The sequence below is a fragment of the Bubalus kerabau genome, chromosome 3, assembly GCF_029407905.1.
Source record: "Bubalus kerabau isolate K-KA32 ecotype Philippines breed swamp buffalo chromosome 3, PCC_UOA_SB_1v2, whole genome shotgun sequence".
In the NCBI taxonomy this organism is placed as follows: Eukaryota; Metazoa; Chordata; class Mammalia; order Artiodactyla; family Bovidae; genus Bubalus; species Bubalus kerabau.
Genome location: NC_073626.1, coordinates 138,826,849 through 138,843,914, shown reverse-complemented (window position 1 = coordinate 138,843,914; position 17,066 = coordinate 138,826,849). Strand labels below are relative to the sequence as shown.

Here is a 17,066-nt window from a genome sequence, read left to right as displayed (position 1 = left end):
AACTTTCCTTCCAAGGAGTAAGCGTCTTTTAATTTCATGGCTGTAGTCACCATCTGCAGTGATTTTGGAGCCCAGAAAAATAAAGTCTAACACTGTTTCCACTGTTTCCCCATCTATTTCCCATGAAGTGATGGGACCGGATGCCATGATCTTCGTTTTCTTAGGTGTTAGAAAACTGTATTTTCTAATAATTTTATTCCTTCTACATTTATTTCCTGGGATGCTTATGTAAGATGCATGTTCCATCAGCTTCAGCATCTCTGTTACTCTGAAATACAGTTAATACTGAAAATGTCAAGGTAAATGCTTAATTCTTTGATTTCAATGACTGTTTTAAAAATGCATGGCATTAGTGGCCTAGTTATTTTCAGTTGTGATTAAGAGGTTTACTTCTTTTTGGAGAGTGGCTATACATATTTTAATATTGTTGTAAGCTTATGTGTTTAAAAAATGTTTGTGTTTTAATGGGTGCAGCTTTTAAAAAAATATTCAAATTGAACCATTTAGGCCAATGGTAAAACTGTGTAAGAAAGTGTTTGAAGAGCAGTGTTATATTTTATCCCTTCACTGTCCATGTAGGTAATGATTTGTGGTGGCTTTGTTTTTTTATCTGTATATTTTTTCATAAATGAAAACAAATGTGTGTGTGTGTGTATTCAGCATGCTATATCTATTATCTGTATCACACTATGCTATTTTGACTTTATGCAATGGGATTTATGGTAAAATATCCATCTGAAATGCAGGAAACCTGGGTTTGATGCACAGAGAAACCTAGTGGACTACAGTCTATGGGGTGAAAAGAGTTGGACACAACTTAGTGGCTAAACCATCATCACAACCACCAATGGGACTTAAGGCAACTTAGCCAAAATTACCAAAAGGTGACATGGCAAAGTCCAGATTTGAACCCAGCAGGCTGACTTCTGACATTGGGCTCTTAAGTGTTCTGCTATACTTATTGCAGTCTCACTGGCCCATAGCCCCAAAGAGGAGGAATATGTTGACTTTGCTGCTCTCAGAGTAATGAGTAGAAAAGTAATCCGAACACAAAATTAGCAATGAAAGCTGGTTTTCAGAGACCTGTATAAATGCTATGTGAGAATGCATCTGAACAGACTTGCCAAGAGAAAAAATTTCTTCGTTTTCTTTTCCATTTTTTCTTTTGTATTTTGCTTGTTTGTTTGGTTCACATTTTCTACTTTTAATTTAGCTGCATTGACTTAATCTGCTGGCAAGAAGTGGGGAGAAAAGCTTATTCTAAGCCATTTCAGATGTTACAGTTGTTATTGCATGATCAATTTGTAAAATGGAAGCTTTTCCTCGTTTGTGAATTAACTTTTCTTATGCCATTTAGAAGAATTTACACCAGGATAATTTTTAGCACCATAACAAATATATAAACTTAAGCACATAAAAAACTAAAAGTAGCCATAATATGTTTCCTCTTAGGTTGTATTTGAGACTCTCCTCTCTCTTTAAGGTCTTAATTATTTATTCAGTGTTTTAGCACTGAATGTCCAAGCTACTGAATGTATAGCTTCAACTAACTTAGTTTCTATTTTATTTAGAGAGTAATGTTATTAAAACTTCCTTGATCTGCTTATGAAATTTTAGCATCTTCAAAGAGTAGTTTTTTAATATAGTTTTATTTATTTTTGGCTCTGCTGGCTCTTCATTACCATGAGGGCTTTTTTCTAGTTGCAGGCAGTGGGGGCTCCTCTCTGGTTGTACATGGGCTTCCCATTGCAGTGGTTTTTCTTGTTGTGGAGCAGGGGCTCTAGGTGTGTGGGCTTCAGTAGTTGTAACTCCTGGGTTCTAGAGCATAGGTTCAGTAGTTGTGACTCATGAGCTTAGTTGCTTTGAGGCATGTGGGATCTTCCTGGATCAGGGATCCAACCTGTGTCTCCTGCATTGGCAGGCAGATTCTTTACCACTGAACCATCAGGGAAGTCCCCAAATAGTAGTTTTTATAGAGTTTGTAACTTATGTTTTCCCCTAAAGATGAGAAACTATTAGAATTTATATTTTGTTGTCAGATTCTTCTCATTTACTTGTCAGTCAGTATAAGGAGATTATTTAGATGTTGCTTTCTGTCTGTTCAACTCTTAGTATCTCTTCAAATTTTTACTGGTTGCTCCAAAATACATATATTTGGAGACCAATAAGTTATAAAGTGAGGCCTTCCTGGTGGCTTAGGTGGTAAAGAATCCACCTACAATGCAGGAGACTCACATTCCATCCCTGGTTGGGAAGGTCCCCTGGATAAGGAAATGGCAACCCACTCCAGTATTCTTGCCTGGAAAGTCCACTGGACAGAGGAGCCTGGCTATAGTCCATGGGGTTGAAAAGAGTCAGACATGACTGAGCCACTAACAACAACAACAACAAAAAGTTATAAAATGTTTCATACTTATGATGTTTAAAGCAAAGTCTGAGGGAAATAAAGAAACTTGGATAGAGCTCAGTTCAGTTGCTCAGTTGTGTCTGATTCTTTGCAACCCCATGCACTGCAGCATGCAAGGCTTTCCTCTCTTTCACCATCTCCCCGAGCTTGTTCAAACTCATGTCCATTGAGTCAGTGATGCCATCCAACCAGCTCATCCTCTGTCGTCCCCTTCTCCTCCTGCCTTTAATCTTTCCCAGCATCAGGGTCTTTCCTAATGAGTCAGCTCTTCGCATCAGGTGGCCAAGTATTGTAGCTTCAGCTTCAACATTAGTCCTACCAATGAATATTCAGGACTGATTTCCTTTAGGATGGACTGGTTGGATCTCCTTGCAGTCCAAGGGACTCTCAAGAGTCTTCTCCAACACCACAGGTCAAAACCATCAATTCTTCAGTGCTCAGCCTTCTTTATGGTCCACCTCTCACATCCATACATGACTATTTGAAAAACCATAGCCTTGACTAGACAGACCTTTGTTCGTAAAATAATGTCCCTGCTTTTTAATATGCTGTCTAGGTTTGTCATAGTTTTCCTTCCAAGGAGCAAGTGTTTTTTAATTTCATGGCTGCAGTCACCATCTGCAGTGATTTTGGAGCCCAAGAAAATAAAGTCTGTCAGTGTTTCCATTGTTTGCCCGTCTATTTGCCATGAAGTGATGGGACTGGATGCCATGATCTTAGTTTTCTGAATGGTGAGTTTTCAGCCAGCTTTTTCACTTCCCTCTTTCACTTTAATCAAGAGGCCCTTTAGTTCCTCTTTGCTTTCTGCTGTAAGGGTGGTGTCGTCTGCATATATGCATATCATATTTCTCCTGGCAATCTTGATTCCATCTTGTGTTTCATCCAGCCTGGCATTTTGCATGATATACTCTGCATTTCAGTTAAATAAGTAGGGTGACAATATACAGCCTTGGAATCCTCCTTTCCCGATTTGAAACCAGTCTGTTGTTCCAAGTCTGGTTCTAACTGTTGCTTCTTGACCCGAATACACATTTCTCAGGAGGAAGGTAAGTTGGTCTGGTGTTCCCATCTCTTGAAGAATTTTCCACAGTTTGTTGTGATCCACACAGTCAAAGGCTTTGGTGTAGCAATAAAGCAGAAATTGATGTTTTTCTGGAATTCTCTTGCTTTTTCTATGATCCAATGGATGTTGGTAATTTGATCTCTGGTTCTTCTGCCTTTTCTAAATCCATCTTGAACATCTTCAAGTTCTCGGTTCATGTACTATTGAAGACTAGCTTGGAGAATTTTGAGCATCATTTTGCTAGCATGTGAGATGAGTGCAATTGTGTGGTAGTGTGAACGTTCTTTGGCATTTCCTTTCTTTGGGACTGGAATGAAAACTGACCTTTTCCAGTCCTGTGGCCACTGCTGAGTTTTCCAAATTTGCTGACATATTGAGTGCAGCACTTTTACAGCATCATCTTTTAGGATTTGAAATAGCTCAACTGGAATTCCATCACCTCCTCTAGCTTTGTTTGTAGTGATGCTTCCTAAAGCCCACTTGACTTCACATTCCGGGATGTTTGGCTCTAGGTGAGTGATCACACTATCATGGTTATCTGGGATAGAGAATCAGTTCTTATTCATTTAATCAAAAATGTATATTGGATGTTTCCCAGCACTGGATAATTCTTGGAATATGATGATTAAGAAAGTATCTTCTGTGTTCTTAATCTCAAAGAACACAGACTGATAGAGTGGATTGAGTATGACAGTGTATCCACATGGACCAGATTTTCTAACATTGGTGAAAGAGGACATATTGAAAAATAGAGCTCAAGTGAAAATACTTTGCATAATAGCTGACATATAATGGACCATATAAATTAAAAAAAATGTAATCTTGATGAAAAATGTAAAACTTGCTTTTTCAATAAAATTTATTCAAGGTTTTTGTTTTTTTTTTTTAAAGAGAAACTGGAAATATCTATGGTCATGGATGTTTATTGATTTTACTATGATTTTTCTGTTGGGTTATATATTTATATGTGTGCACACACCTCTGTGTTTACAGTAGAAGGTACAGAGGCACTGAAATAGCCTGGGAATCTGAATTCTTTGAGTATATTTATGTTTGGTTTAAATTTATGTCATAATTCCATTCGGAGCAGATTTCTTTGAGTTGTTGAACATGCAGTACTTGGAGTTTTAAATATAGTTTTAAACTCAGAGTCAAACTAGTTTTCATGTGACATCTTTTGCTTCGATTTTTTTTTTTTCCACAGTTCCTTTATCAGATATATCTTGAATTTGTGTTTTTTCCCCTGAAGGTGTTTTTGTGATGGATGATACTTGTGGTTTTTGGTATCTTGAGACAAGGTTTATGGATAATGTGGGTTAGCTACAAGGTCACTATTTTTGGCCAACTCCATTTGATAAATAACAACTCCTTTTGAATGAGTACTTAATAAATTCATGCTATAAGTAATATCTTCAAGTGTCAGGATAGATAGATTTGTAAGGGAAACTTCATTTTTAAATTTATTACTGTTTCTGTATTTCTCTGTCACATTAGGCCAGATTGAAGCCTCTCTTTTCTAATCATTAAAGTAATGCAAGTTCCTTCTGAAAAGTTAGGAAATATGGAAGAATACAAGGACATTTAAGTCTGCCTGCATGCATGTGTGTGCGCTCGGTCGTGTGTGACTCTTTGCCATTCCATGTACTATAGCCTGCTAGGCTCCTCTGTCCATGGGGTTCTCCAGCAAGAATACTGGAGTGGATTGCCATTTCCTCCTCTAGGGAATCTTCCCAATCCAGGAATCTACCTCGAGTCTCCTGTTTCTCCTGCATTGACAGGTGGGTTCTTTACCATTGAGCCACCTGGGTAGCCAGCCCCTTAAGTCTTCCTGCCAGACAATGACTACTCTGAATATTTTGAATATTCCTTTTACAACTTTATTTTTATAAATTTCATGTGTGTGTTTAAGGGCAATTAAGCTCATATTATACATATATCTCTGGGCTTCCTGCATAGCTCAATTGGTAAAGAATCCTCCTGCAATGCAGGAGACCCCGGTTCGATTCCTAGGTTGGGAAGATCCTTTGGACAAGGGATAGGCTACCCACTCCAGTATTCTTGGGCTTCCCCTGTGGCTCAGCTGGTAAAGAATCTGCCTGCAATGTGGGAAACCTGGTTTCAATCCTTGGGTTGGAAAGATTCCCTGGAGAAGGGAAAGGCTACACACTCCAGTATTTTGGCCTGGAGAATTCCATGGACTATATAGTCCATGGGGTCGCAAAGAGTTGGACACAGTGAGTGACTTTCACATACATATAACTCTTCAGTACATTTTCCCACATATTAGCAATATGTTGTGAATGCTTCCCATGTCATTAAAAATTATTTGGGAGCATAGTGTAATAACTACATAATATTCTATAAAATGGCTGTGTCATTATTTACCTATTCATCTTTTTGAACACTTTTCTAGTTTCAAATTATTGCAGTTCATGAGACCATGACCACTGAATTTATATAATCTCTGATGCCACATATTTCGTGACCATGCATCTTATTTTGCTTATTAAAACATTTTTTTATATATAAAATAATCTGTAATTTTCTGTTATTTATGGTATCCCCCACCTTGTACTGAAGGAATTCTTCTGTGCTGTACTGAAAGTATTCTTTACTGAAGGAAGTTGTTAAATTTAAAAAACAAAAGCTTTTTAAAAAGAGATTGTTATTTACGATGTTTATACATAAACTCTAAAACAGATTAGAAGGTAAAATGACAAATCCTGATGATAGCTGTTCATAATGGAAATGCTTACAGGTCCTTAAATATAGTTTGGTAGGAAAGGGCGGCAGTGAATCAAGTTGTTACAGTTTGTTCCAGGAAGGGCATTTTGGATGAATGCCATCTACTTTTACAAATATGTCTTGTGATTTTAGTTTTATTTTAGTTTTATCTACTCTGCTTTCCCAAACAGATTGCCAAAGCTGAAGCAAATGTATGTAGTACAATAAAAGGAATTGACATAATTTTAATTTCTTTAGTAAAAGGCAATTCTTTTTCTCCAACATTGTTACTTGAATTTTAATGAAAGTACTAAATTGAAGCCTGGTTGAGTCATGTTAGATAAACTGGCTCCAAGTGACTTCTGATGTTAGTTCATCTAGCCAACTGCTTTCCTAGTGATTGTCATTAATCTACTTAATATTCATATTTGTCACCAAAATAAAATTCTGAAAACTTCTTCAAATAATCCAATGATTTAGCGTCTTCTCTATTGAGAATGAAGGCAACACTTGAATCTGAGAGTTTGCCAATAGTGAGTGAGTACTCTGTTCCAGGCACACTGTCTCCTTGCTTTTTATAGCTTTACCATCCTCTCAAAATTGTGCTGGTTGTACACTGTTATTATCCCCATTTTATAAATGGGGATGAGTGAGCTAAAGTTTGTGGAAGGTTACTCATTGGGCCAGTGTCACACAGCTAACAGGCATCCGTTTTGGCAGCAGAACCAGTGCTTTTCTATGCTGCCTTCAAGCTGTCAGAAAGTTCTTAGTCATATAAACTCACTACATGAAAATAATATCTTAAATTGGATTAAAAATGTTAAGAAAACAGAATTAACAAATTTAGTGTGTGACATAACTTCTAAGCAACACAGAACAAACTTAGATATTTAAAGATGGCTTTATTCTCTTTTTAAAAAGGAGCATAATTAATTTGGAGAAAAAAAACCAAAAACCTTCATTTTTCACTTTTCCTGGCTAGAAATGTTGACAGCTAGGAGTGCAGTTGCTATTATTGTGAGTTTGTCTGTTGTGTGTACAGATTCATGCTCCCAAATTCTCCATTCCCACCTTTTATAAATACCATATTTAACTGGGAAGAGGAAAAGTTATTTTTGGCAACATTCGTAGAGCAAAAGTAGCAACTCAGGGGGGCATGAAAGGATATACTGACCTGAAACAGAAACTGTAGGAATATGCCTAGTGTTTAGGTTCAATTCTGTTTAGAATGTAGGTCTTCAATAAGAGAATTATTCAGATTTTACTAGGAGACAGGAAAATTGCAAAATGAGATCTGTGTCTATGTAAATATCTACGACTGAAATAATGTACTGATATTTTGTGCTTCTTATTACTGTTGTCATAGCCAAAAATAGCAATTAGATAGCTGTTTAGATATCATTAGATAGCTGATAGGGACCCAGTGCTAAGAGGACCAGGCTGCTTTCTTGAGAACAGCCTGAAACAATAGTTTCATGTCAACAAAGATTCACAGATATAATATCTACACAGTAGATGTGGTGACAAAAGTTCATCACTGAATTCTCAAATATTAAAACTCAAGGGTTTCTTTGCAAGTTGAAAGACACAAATTTACCATGAGTGAAACAAGGACTGCTTTTTGCTCCTGAAAGTAAACTTCTAGGAAATTTTACTAAAATATTATTCTAAGAGGTGGTACAAGCTAAAAGAAAGACGGTCAGTTCAGTGTAACACATAGATTGATGCATTGCTGACAGACTCAGAGTGAGTTATTATGAAAAGTTAAAGATGTTAGTTCAGACATTCATTCCATAAATTGTTTCTGGCCCCTAACCTTTGGAAATGGTGTTACAGAAAGCCACTTTTTTTATCAAACCCTGGGCTAGGAGGCTCCCAAACATGACCGATTCTTCCATCTAGAGTTTACCAGAGTTTCTCAAATTACCTGTAGTTAGCCAGATCTATCACAGACACTGATCATTTGTAAATTAGAATAAAAACAAGCTACTAGAAGAATGAAATGGAGTAAAAAAGAAGATCCACAAAATATAAGCCCACATTTTTATTATTGTATTGAACAGACTTAAAATTACTCTTGACAATTTCTGTAAAAGCTTCTGAAGGCTCATGTGTGATTTCTGTACTTTTCTCAGGTCATTAACAGCCAGCTTATGACCCAGTGCTGACCCATAGCCCATATTTTGAGGATCACTGTTCTAGATTTGAATACAGACACTTTTTTTTCTCATGTTAGTGTCCCTTCCTGTCTCTTCATTTTCCCTGTACTTGTTTGTCTTCTTATTATATAGTTTTCCTCTTAAGATGGATTGGAAATAATTAACATGAGGATTGTTAGGGTAGGGAACACTGCAAAGGTACAAAGAAGCATGTTTCTTTTTGAGTTTTCTACTAAAACAAATTCACAAAATCAAATGTGACATTTACATACATGTATACCTCACATTGGAGAAGGCAATGGCAACCCACTCCAGTACTCTTGCCTGGAAAATCCCATGGACAGAGGAGCCTGGTAGGCTTCAATCCATGGGGTCATGAAGAGTCAGACATGACTGAGCAACTTCCCTTTCACTTTTCACTTTCATGCACTGGAGAAGGAAATGGCAACCCACTCCAGTGTTCTTGTCTGGAGAATCCCAGGGATGGTGGAGCCTGATGGGCTGCCGTATATGGGGTTGCACAGAGTCGGACACGACTGAAGTGACTTAGCATACCTCACATACACATATACGGTCTATTACATTTTGAGATTACAGGTCAGTGTGGTTTAAGGACCACTGGTACCAGAGTTAGCTCGGGTAATTGTGTAACAACGAAGACTCCTAAGATCCTTATGTCCACTGAATCAGAATTTCTCTGATTTGCTCTGTGAAATTTAATCTAAAGTTTAAACATGAGCCTCACCAGGTGATTCTAGTACACAATGGAATTTGAGTTGTACTCTTTCAGGGTTTTTAGAAATCTCTGTGTTAGAGTCTACATTATCATACACTATGGTGGTATATTAAAATGCCAATTCTGGAATGTCAGCTAATGTTAATATATTGGAGTCTCTCTATAGGTGCTTTCAGCAGAGAATCTCCAAGATGTTATCGTATTGATTGCTGTCTCAAGCGTGTGTGTGTGTGTGTGTGTGTGTGTTAGTTGCTTAGTCGTGTCCGACCCTGTGTGACCCTATGGACTGTAGCCCACCAGGCTTCTCTGTCCATGGGATTCTCCAGGCAAGGATACTGGAGTGGATTGCCACTCCCTCCTCCAATCGCAAGCATTAACAAAGCCTTATTGAAAAAGCATTATGTTCTCATTTTATAGACAGAAACACAGAACACACACAAATATAATAATTCTGCATCCTTCTCTATTGTAGTAATTTTGCATCTTTTTCATTTTATTTTCAGAGCTTTCATGCCTAAAATCTATTCTTTAATTCACCTTGCTTTATAATAATACAATTTTATTTGGAATAAGACCTAGCATAGCAACAGAATCCAGTATGCATATAATTAACTGGTTATTATGAATTGAATGAGGCTTGTGGGATTGTATATAATTGTATATAATATGTTAATATTTCTTTTAAAAACACTTGTCTTTACATTAATCTGAACTTAATACAAAATGTATTGATAAGGAAAAATACTACATTTTTAGGTGTTATTACCAAATTAACCCGTATGGAAAAATAGTATATTCTTAGAGCTCTAAAATATACATCAGTCAAATAAAAGAGATTCCACTATAGCTGTATCTTTAGTTCATTAGTGGAAATGACTTTTTTTTTTAAAAAGAAACACTTATTTGTTTATGCCTTTCAGAGTTTTAGGCACATTATACTGTGTGTGTGTATTTGTCAGAAAAGTAAGGGTCATTTATTCTTGTTTATGAAAGCAGAGAATCAGAATCCTGGTATTTTGACTTGAATGGGCATTGATAAAGAGATTTCCTTATTCATTTAGGATAAGAAAATCAGTTCTTTGGGGACTGTACTCTTTTCCTAAGTGTAATGATAATTTCCCAGGTAAAACTGCGAAACCCTAAGAAAGTAACAGGCCCATACTTATCTTTACTGAACTGTGAGTAACCCAGGAATGTTGCGGATGTGAAATTATGCAGGTTATTGGAAAATCTTCCTTTGAGCTTTTCAACCTTGCCATGTGTGCCCTTGATCAAATTACTCCACCTCTCCAAACTGTTTCCTCATATTAAGGATAGCAACACCTCTCAGAATTGCTGGGAGAACTCTATCAATTAATGATTCTGAAATATCAGCACAATTCTTGGCATTGGTGAGTGGTAGGTAGTTATTGCTGGGAATTATATAGCAGTGCAGAATGTGTGGATAAGCTTTGATGTCATGTAAACCCTAGCTTTGAAATTCAGCTGGTTTCTTGCTATGTAAGTAACAGCAAGTAATTCAATCTGTCTATCCCCCATTTAATTTGTGAAATAGGGATTGTAGTGACAATTCCAGAAGATTATTTTGAGGATAAAATGAGGGAGTGTGTGCCTGGCACATAGAAGTTTCTTAATAGATAACAGATGATAGCCATTATTATTTTTATTGTATTTGATTGTTACTACTTTCTAAGCTAAATTAAAAATATATGTATATGAAAACATGTTTCATATACATGTGTCTACTTGAGTTTAGATTTGAGGGTTCTCCCCCTGATTTTTTAGTAGCTGTCTCACTTCAAAATTTATTTTCAAAAGCTTTCTGATTTATACACAAGCCAATATGTATTTCCATTGGAAGATTTTTGGAATCCAAAAACAGAGTGATGATGAAATGAGCATTCATCTGGCTGCTTTATGAACACAATGTTGAAGAGAAAGCAGGCAGTTCAAACTGTAGCAGATAGTAGACACTTGCTGCAAGACTTCAGTAATGCATATGAGTGATGTCAGGCTCAGGCATGCAAAAGGCATAAACACAAAGGAAAATCAAAATGGGCTTTTCAGGAAAGGGGTTGTTGCTTCCTGATGTGCTAACCTGGATTCTGTTTTGTGCTTTGATGCCAGCATAAAGAAAGCTGGCAGAGACACTGTTGAATTTTTCCATTGCCAATTTGTATTATAATCTGAGAATTGTGTTTTGCTCTTCTCTACTTTACTTTTAATAAATATTCTGTGAACTTTGGGGAAGTAAGCTACTTTAGTTAAGTAATGTCTTTAATCATTTAATTTAATTTATGTGATTAATTCATTCAGCAGCCACAAATCACAGTTCCACCCACAGCATCCTTGCTCAGAATGTTGAGAACTGTGATCATCAATTGGCCTTTCAGAACGAGAGCTTAGGAAAGGGGAAAGGGACAGTTTCCATTCCTTTATTCTTAAGCTTCCTTTTCTCTCCCTATACACTGTTGCTGAAAATGTCCAGTCTGTTCTCTTTCCATGGACTCATCTTTCCCCCCTCCTATGTGCTCTAGTCACATTGGTCTTCCTTCAGTCTTTGAAAAGGTCGTGTGATGGATCTAGAGAGTGTCATACTGAGTGAGGTAAGTCAGACAAAGAAGTAGAAATATCATGTGACATCCCTTATATGTGGTATCTAACAAGTTTCTTACAAAACAGAAAGAGACTTACAGACTTCTAAATGAACTTATGGTTGCTAGGGTGAGGGTGGGGAGGGATAGGGACTTTGGGAAGTTCATGTCCACACCGCTATATTTAAAATGGATAGCCAACAAGGACCTATTGTATAGCACATGGAACCCTGCTCAATGTTGTGTGCCAGCCTGGTGGGAGGAGGGTTTGCAGGGGGAAATGGATACATATATATGTATGGCTGGGGCTTTACTGGTGGCTCAGATGGTAAATAATCTGCCTGCAATGCGGAAGACCTGGGTTCGATCTCTGGGTCGGGAAAAACCCCTGGAGAAGGGCATGTCAACCCACTCCAGTATTCTTGCCTGGAGAATCCTTATGGACAGAGGAGCCTGGTTGGCTATAGTCCATGGGGTCCCAAAGAGTCGGACACAACTGAGCGACTAAGCTCGCATATATGTATGGCTGAGTCCCTTTGCTGCTCACCTGAAACTACCACAACGTTATTAACCGGCTGTACCCCAATACAAAATAAAAAGTTTAAAGCTTGGGGGAAAAAAAGGAGAAAATAAATGAATAAACAAATTGCAGAAAAAGAAAAGGTCATGTTGCTTCCCATCTGACGGCTTCTCCACAGCTCTTGACTATCTGGAAAGAGCTCTCTCTCCTCTTCCATCCCCTCCCCCATTCCTAGTCATCCTTCAGGATTTAGTCCACACACCAACTCCTTGAGGAAGCTTTCTCTTATTCTCTGACCTGGGTCATGTCCCCAGCTCAGCCATTTCCTTACCACCTACTTTCTCTTTTGCCTTAGTAGTGTGTATCATAATAAGAACTAAAGAATTTATGTTTGTTATTTTATGTTTCTCTCTCTTTCTAAAATAGAAGCTCTGCAAGAAAGAGCAGGAGCTGTGTTTGCCTTGTTCACATGTTTCCCAGTGCCTGGTGCCATATGATAACATAACAGGCAAAAAAGCTAAGGTATTATATGGATACAAAATTGACATTAGTGTGCTTTACCATTTTATTTGTTTCTGTTGATTTTTTTTTTTTTTTGGTGTTTTCTTCAAAGGTGTGGTTTACAGGAAAGAGTGGCATATGTAACTTTGAAGGTCTAACACTATTCTCCTTTGGTTATATCTTCTTATTACAGTAGATTACTGTGAGTGAAGAGGTACTAGCTATGAAAGGGTGTATGTGATGGCCTTAAGGCTAAGCTGTAACAGTCATCTTGTCTCCCTTGCTCTACTCTGTAAGTTTCTTTCTTGATCAACTTGAGGAGATCTATATTCCATTATGACAAAGTCTTGTGCTGTGAGGAAGAAGATTTCCTTTACATAGGAAAATAGCCTGTCACCCATGAATGTCGGTGACACGTGGATGGACCAGAATCTAGAGTTCAGCTAAAGTGGCATATCTGGCAAATGTTACAATATTGGGAAGGCAAAGAATAATGGCTTAGAGGGCCAGAGTGATGGGAGAATCAGGTGGGTCCAGGGACCTGAAAGTGAGTGGAGGTAAGGGTTAAACAGACTTGTGATGAAAACAAAAGTGCTGACATTGTTGAGAAGACTTGTTCATAGGCTGTAGCCATCTTTCATGCCAACAATAGGAAACATATTCATCTTTTCTAGCTTACTTTTTCTAATCTCCTAATGGTGACTGAGGCTGCCTTGGGCCTGTTGGCTACCTATTAATCAGTGAGGACACTGGCATTTTCACAGTGTTATTTGAGGGAGGCAGTGTATTGTAAAAGAGCTTGGGTTTGAGTCTATTCAGATCTGACTTTAATCCTGGCTGTTATCACTTCCTTTCTGTGGGTCTCTGTTTCCTCATCTGTGAAAAGTAAAGAGTTAGTCACTTCAGTTATGTCCAGATCTTTTCAACCCCATGGACCGTAGCCCGTCAGTCTTCTCTGTCCATGGAATTCTCCAGGCAGGAATACTGGAGTGGTTAGCCATTCCCTTTTCCAGGGGTCTTCCCTGACCCAGAGATTGAACCTGGGTCTCCTGCATTGCAGGCAGATTCTTTACCATCAGAGCCACCAGGAAAGCCCTTCCTCATCTGTAAAATGGACCTAATAACACCACTGACCTCAGTTTTAGAGCATGGTTTAGAGCATTCATTAGAGACTATTTTTTAAAGCATTTACTATGGTTCCTGGTACAGAGAAGGCATTCCATACCTGCTTGCTATTATTGTTGTTTGCTAGGACACACCCAGAAATCCACAATGATTTGCCTTAAGATGTGACTGGTTTGCATGTCCAGTAGAGGGTGGGCAGGGTGATGGCGGTTCTGGAATGCCAAGCTTGCTGTGGTCACTCAGTCTATTCCAGAAACAGTCCAAAGTTCTGAGGCTTCATGGCAAACTAAGTCTCAGTGGAAAGGAAATTACAGCTACCAAATGTAGCATGGAGCTTAAATCTAGTCTGTCCCATTTCACAGCAAAGCATGTGACAAATGAGGCATCTCATCTTGCTTTCCTGGAAGTTTTGCTGGAAAGAGATGGTCTTGTAGCCTTTGATTGCATTCACCCAATTCAGCCAGTACTTCAAAGTTGCGACAATAGCCCAGGGTGCACAGTTTTATGAAGCCCATTTCTCCACTGAAGAACAACACATCTGACTAGAGAGTCTCCCACCACAACTGCTTCCTAGAGTAAGATAGCAGCACCAGCTAAATTGGTGACTGTATCTATTTTTGCTTTAGAAGTAAGGTCTGAAAATAACCTCTGGATTGATAACCACATTTAGGGGTTTTTGTGAAAGCAGTTTGATATATGAAAAAGTTTTAGTGCTTGTTTACAATTTGAAATCACAAATCCACAGACTCCATTCTGGATTGGCTAGGATGCTGTGAGCCTATTTCAGTAACTTAAATGAAGGCTGTATCTGATTAATGATAACGGTAAATTAGAGTTCCCCATGTAGTGGCCACTCTTTTCTGAGTAAGTCAAACAGAAACCCCCCCTCTCTGTGATAACAGCTTATTGACATCAGGCCACTGTGTGCGCGAGTGTGTGTGTGTGTGTGTGTGTGTGTATACCCACAGAACTCGTTCTTTGGAATTCTCCCATGGAAAAGCAGAGGAAGGAAGTGAGGGGAGGATGGGGCGATTGCATCCTGTGCTTGACAGGGGCGTGGCCACGGCTGCCTCAGCCTCAGGGACACTGGTACATGATTGTTTTTTCACTTTGGATGCCTGAACAGTGATAAGTCTTGATGAAAGGCAGTGGCAGCTCTCAGTTCATAGCTGGACAAAAGTCTCCATAGTGGCCTGCCTGAGTCCCCCTCGGTATTTCATTTCTAGAACTTCGGGGGAAGAGGAGCAGCAAGAGCTTCAGGAGTGGACCTGCAGTTCTCTCCCCACCACATTAGGACTCCAGATCCTCTTAGACTTTGGTTCTGGCCACTCCTATGAATGAAATTGCCAATGGGCATGCTGGGTGCATTGTTTTAAGGAAAATGAAATGTTTCTTCCTGCTGCTTCCTAAATCTGATTTGAGATGATGGATTCTACCCTGGTGAAAGCAGAGATGTACTCTTTGGAATTTTTTGAGGTAAGGTATTAGAAAGTTCTGTGAAATGAATTCCACTCTCTGATTTCCATGTCCAACTGCTTGGGATTTACGGTTCTCTCTGCCTTTCTCTTTGAAAAATTCTTAATACTGTCCATTCTCAGCTTGGTGAGGAACAGTTATTAACAAATTATCTGGTGCATTTATCACGTTTAGATCAGAGATCAGTGCTGGGATTAACGCTTTTGTGAAACTTTTACAAACATCTATACAGTCCCCTCACTGTGAATTTCTAGAGTTTCACTGGTTTTAGATGAATTATTTTACTGTGATGTGAAGTACAGATTCTACCTACAAGAATGCTTTGAAAATGGCATTAGACTGAGTCAAAATAGATTTCATGACAGGTCATCTGCCTCTGGAATAATAGTGTTTTTGATGGATTTAAAAACTGTTTTCTCTGGGAATGAGATGTTAAAACCGATTTATTTGTAATGTAATATTTTTGTGGAAAAGTATTTATTCATATGAATTCACATTCTAGAGAGTAATGATTTAACAATCTTACAAAAAAATTGTAACTCAAGAATAAAACCATGTTTTAAAAGATATTTTCTTGTGGCATCTGTGGCAAACTGGCCAAGTTTTCTATAGACCTTCTGAATCTGCTATAATTGTTTAGAAACTGAGATGAAGGTAGGGCAAAATTTCAATTCTATTTTAATTTTTAAAATGAAAAAATTTATTTTTTTGGCTCTGTACCAAAAATGGTTCTCAAAGGGGTTGGGGATGTTATTTTTTATGGGCATATAGCATACTTAGCATTTAGTGCCTGAGAGCCAGGGATTCTTAACTATTTGTATAATGTACTGGACAGATACTTACGAAGAATTATCCACTAGAATGCCAGGAGCATCCTTATTGAATAACATGCTCTGTTTAATGAAAAGGAAATTGATGATGTAGTAAAGATTCAGGTGAGCAATCTAATTTCTGGGAGGGTTATCAATCTTCTGATAAAGCCATTTTGGGGCAGGACCCAAGGGAGTAGCCCCTTCCTCAAAATTATTCTTTAGAATCAGTAGCAGTAACTGTTCCAGAAAGATTGCTCCCACGTGTTCCTAATTTATATTTTCAGAACTTGTTTGGATTAACTCCGACAAGTATCTGGTTCACTTCAGTAAGGGCAATAGCCTTCTTTAAATAAAGTTACCTATTACACTTTCCAGTCCTTATTACAAGTTCTTTTTAATGAGCTTCTTAAGATCAAAGTAGTAATTCACCCTGAACCAAAGAATGGTTTAGTACTAAATATTATATTTTATGATGGTACATTTCCCAGGATCTTCAGTTATCATGTCCAGTGTAAAAGAGACATCCTGGAGGATCTAGAAGTTGCTTTTAAACTTCTTTTAGTATTAGAAGGAATTATCTATGAGTGAGAGCTTAGTGTATTCATACAAAATAATCAGAGGAAAGAAAAGGAGGATATGTAGTCAAAACAGTGCGATTTCTGGTGACTTTTTAGGCACACAGTGGGTGACAGAGATTCCTAAGTTGAAACTGTATTCAGTCTTGGATTTACTGTGTATAGAGATGAGGGTGCCTCTGCCCGTTTCTTTCTTTCTTTCCTTTTTTTAATACTTAATTGCCTGTGCTGGGTCTTTTAGGTGTAGCCTGTGGGAGCTAGTTCCCTGATCAGAGACCAAACATGGACCCCTTGCATTGAGAGTACAGAGTCTTAGCCACTAGACCACCAGGGAAGTCCCTACCTGACTTTTTTTAAAGCCAGGCTTAAAGCTC

General features: G+C 38.1%; 1 protein-coding gene across 3 annotated transcripts in view; it reads left to right on the top strand.

Moving 5' to 3' along the window:
* HECW2 (HECT, C2 and WW domain containing E3 ubiquitin protein ligase 2) overlaps positions 1-17,066 on the top strand; it is a 433,603-nt gene that overhangs the window by 236,524 nt on the left and 180,013 nt on the right. Inside the window, exon 1 of one of the 3 annotated variants that reach the window (XM_055572985.1) lies at positions 14,956-15,305. The exons of the other annotated variants lie outside the window; for them this stretch is intronic. The gene's annotated coding sequence lies outside the window, so the exon portion shown is untranslated. Of the gene's footprint in view, positions 1-14,955; positions 15,306-17,066 lie in introns of those variants that run through there. 3 annotated transcript variants of the gene reach the window in all.